Source organism: Microtus ochrogaster, linkage group LG2 (assembly GCF_000317375.1).
Source record: "Microtus ochrogaster isolate Prairie Vole_2 linkage group LG2, MicOch1.0, whole genome shotgun sequence".
NCBI lineage: Eukaryota > Metazoa > Chordata > Mammalia > Rodentia > Cricetidae > Microtus > Microtus ochrogaster.
In genome coordinates, this window is record NC_022028.1 from 23,043,089 (window position 1) to 23,047,644 (window position 4,556).

Genomic DNA, 4,556 nt, shown 5'->3' on the forward strand with positions numbered 1-4,556 from the left:
GGCAATGCTCTTAACTGTTGAGCCATTTCTCCAGCCCAAGAAATCTCAGATTTTTTTAAAAAATATTTTTATGGTTTATTTAACTTTATTTTATGTGCATTGGTGTGAAGGTGTCAGATCCCCTGGAACTGGATCTTCAGACAGTTATGAGCTGCCATGTGGGTGCTGGGAATTGAACCCAGGTCCTCTGAAAGAGCAGTCAGTGCTCTTAACCACTGAGCCATCTCTCCATCCCCAAAATCTCAGATTTTTTAAAAGATTTTTAATTTATGTGTATGCAATGTTTATTTGGCCTCTTGTGTCTACCCTAGCCCACTGTGCCCTCATCTTAAATTCCTACATATGCAAAGACCCTATTTTTAAGAAACATTTAGTAAAGTGTATGTGTGTGGGGATATGTACGGGAGTGTAGGTGTGTGAGGAGACCAGAGATGGCGTCAGACGCTCTGGGTCTGGGGTTGCAGATGACTGGGAGCCACCTGTTGGGAGTGCTGAGCACCAAGTGTGTGACCTCTGGAGAACAGCATGAACTCTGAATTGCTGAGCTATCTCTCCAGCCCAGGAGAATCCTCTCATTTTCTTGCTCAGATACCTGGAGAAGTAGGAAGTGGTAAGAATTCTAGGGGAGATTCAGTGAGAAGCCTGTAACAACTTGTTAGTGGAAACCCTGCACTCCAGTGGCCATGTATTTTCCTTTGCTCCTGTAGGGTTCAGCTCGGCACACCAGCGTATGCATGTTCATTTGTTAGTGTCCAGTCACAGATCTTAATGCTAAATACTGCATCAAGGCCAAAGTGTCACTTGGACAACAGGCACGAAACTGGATTTTATTTATGAATAAGCCCAAAGGCAATTGCAATTTTAATTCTACGATTATTGAATGACTGGTATGTATATGTCCTGGAGCCCAAAGACCACTTTAAAATGTCTAGTTGGAGGCCTGCCTGAATACCACAAGAAAACGTGTTCCTGCCTACAGTGAGTTTGAGAGCATCTGTATATATAGAAACCACTTTGTGTCCTCCCCCTGGTGTTAAATGTTAATATGGAGATCAAGAGAAGCCACATTGATGTTTGGGGATTTGGGTTTTTTTTTTTTGTTGTTGGTTTTTTTTGTTTGTTTGTTTTGTTTAAAAAGTCACAGTTGGAGTAATAAATATTAAAATTTCAACAGCCTACAACTGGAAGGTTGTTGAGTTGAATATTTAGAAGTGAAAATGTCTAGAGAAGAAACAGTCCAGGGCATAGAAAGTGGGGCTCTGTTGTTGCACAAGTGAAGCTGCTCTTTTTTTTTTCTTTTTTTTTTTTTTTTTTTTTTTTTTAAGACAGGGTTTCTCTTTAGCTTTAGAGGTTGTCCTGGAACTAGCTCTTGTAGACCAGGCTGGCCTCGAACTCACAGAGATTCACCTTCCTCTGCCTCCCTAGTGCTGGGATTAAAGGCGTGCGCCACCACCATTTTTAAGGCACTTGCTTCCTCTGAGTCAGAAGTGCAGTGATAGCAAAGCTGGGTAGACTGCTCAGAGCCATGCTTCTCAGCCTTCCTAGTGCTGCAACCCTTAAATGCAGTTCCTCATGTCATGGTGACCCCCCCAACCATAAAATTATTTTCGTTGCTACTTTCTAACTCTAATTTTGCTTCTGTTATGAATTGTAATATAAAATCTGTGTTTTCTGATAGTCTTAGGCGACCCCTGTGAAAGGGTCTTTCCACCCTCAAATGGGTCATGACCCACAGGTCCAGAACTGGCTTTAGAGTCTCACAAAGCTGCAGTAAATAGTTCCTACTGATGTCGGGTTCTCAGCATTAAGATTGAGCAGGGCCCTGCTTCCAGTCTCTGAGATTATTGGCAGAATTCACTTCTGTGTGATTGTAGAACTGATGGAAAGCCACCTCTTCAAAACCAGCACTGGGGGGACTAGCAAAATGAATATTATTAAGTACATAAAGCATCTTGATCATGTTCTACTGGCCATAATCAAACCATAGGTCTTGTCCTGTCTCAAGGAAGAGAGGGGTTACATGCGTGACTTGCAGGAGTCTACCAGTTGAAACAAGTCCATCTGTTGAGCACTGGCTGGCGTGTTCCTGTGTCAATTCCAAGTGTCCGTGCTTTGATATATGGCAAGAGGCAGTATACCCCAAGAGTTGATATATGGCAAGGGGCAGTACACCCCAAGAGTTGTGTGGGTGGCAAACTCTTCAGATTGAGGTTCCTCTGCTTCACGTGGTCGGTCTCAAGACATTGTAAGGAATGGTTCCTTAGTCCTGACTTCATGTCTCTAAGGATTGCTTCATTTGGATTCTCTGCTTTGGTCTACATATGTCTGGCCAGAGGTTTGGTCTGGCCTTTAGACTAAAATGGTCTGACCATTTCCAAAAATGAGTCAGATATAAAGTCAGGTGGTTGTGGTGCACTCCTTTAATCCCAGCACGCGGGAAGAAGAGGCAGGCGGATCTCTGTGAGTTCAAGGGCAGCCTGGTGTGCAGATCTAGTGCCAAGACAGCCAGGGCTACACAAAGAAAAAAACCCTATCTTGAAAAACAAAACAAAGAGTCAGATATAAAACACTGGTCCCTAAATAAAAAAGGTTACCCTTAAAATGGCATCTAGCAAACTGAGAACTGATCTGTGCGTTATTTCTGTCTACTTTTACTTTTGTCTACTTTTGTTTTTGGTTTCTTTGAAATTATTAAAATATGGAACAAGTAGTCTTAGGCACTGAGTAATTCTTCATATTCTCATTGCTAGCTTCCTTGTATGAAAAAATTGTTAGTCGATAGAGGTAATTATACCAAGTGCAGTAATTACAGAGAAATGCAGATGAGTATGTTTCTGTGTTCATATGATAGATATGACCAGGTATTTTAGTGCATACCTGTAATCCTAATGTTGATGAGATTGAGGCAAAAGATTTATGAGTCTGAGGCCAGCCTGGGCTACACAGCAAAGCCCTTTCTCAGAAGCACTTATATCAAATGGTGCATCAAAGAAAATTCAAACAAACTTTATCAAAACAACACATGGTAGGGGATGTAGGAGGGAGAGCTGCTGAGCTCATAGCAGTTGAGAATGAATGGAAGGAAAAAGGGGCTGGGGCTTGATATCAGCTCCCAGGGTGTGTCCTCTGTGGCTAGAAGACCTCTTGAAAATGCTATCTCCTCCTGTTGATGCCAGGTTGGGGCCAAGCCTTTAACATGTGGGCTTTGGGGGGGCACTCTAGATCCAAATGATAGCAACTCCCTTCACCCCCATTTGGAGAAAATTTGTAAAATGAAAGTTCAACTTTCCAATGGAAAACCTGACCCACGATCATTATCTCCAAGAGGAACACAGGCAGCAAAGCTGAAGAAGACTGAGGTGGGTGGAGACACAAGAAAATTTAATAGTGCTGTATTTGGGGATTAACATCTTAAATTTCCAAGAATTCTCTATTGTGCTACAGATGGTGACTGAGATAGTTCGATTGTGTCTCATCAGCCGTTCTAGGAGATTCTGCAGCAGCCTGGCACGGAAACCAGGAGGCATTATAGGCTTGTGTTTTTCAGTCAGAGATGCAAACAGGAAGCCCTGGAAGGATGCTCCCTGCCTTGTGGAGCAGAGGCTGTCAGTACCTGCGTGTCCTTGAGCCTCTCAATGGAATTCTCGCTTAATCTGCCTGCTTGTGCCTGAAACTCTTGGTCTTGGAAGTTTGGACCAGTGCCCTATATTTGTGTTTGTGTAGAAGCCACACCCTCCCCAGACAGGAAGACACCGCCACCCAGTGGCTTTCAGAGACTCCAGTCCTGCGCCATACAGTTAGTTAATTCTGAGGTGAATGTCCTGCACACTTCCATGTGGCTTTCCCGCAAGGTTGAGTCCCACTGCGCACTAGGGTGGTTGGCTTGGTGACACCTTTCACTATTTTCTCATCTCTTGTCACTGAACCACTTTAGAACTGGTTTCTGTATCCCCCTCCCTCACATAAACTATTTGCACCCACATTTTTGTCACAGGTCTGGTCCTGAGGGAACCAAACCAAGATGCCGTTAATATCTGGCCCTCTATAGGACTTCTCTCAGTGTGTGGGTCAGAACAAGAACCCCGGGGACACAGATTCAAGGTGTAAGCTAGTGTAGTACTTCCAGTTTTATTAATTACTGGAAGCTTATCTGGCTTACACAGTAGCTGACATCAAAGGGGCTGATGTTGAATGAAATCAACGTTTCCAGGGGAAAGTCCAAAAGAAATCATGCAGGGAGGAGAACAAAGACATTCAACAGCTGGTAAAACTTTGGCTTTGTCGAATATTAAGAGATGATTACACAGCAGGTATGATGGCCCACACTTGTAAGACCAGAACTTGAAAAGCAGAGGCAAGAGGATCTATGAGTTTGAGGGCAGCTTGGGATATAGAGTGAGACCTTGCCTCAAAAAACAGCGATTCCTGGTTCTAATTTTGGGTGGACTGGGTGGACTTTGGGCAGAAATGGTTTACCTGACTCTTTCCAAAGTGACCAAAGGAAGGATGATAAAATTTTGGTTCCTTCTCAGCAAGAGGGGGGACAGGCAGAAAAT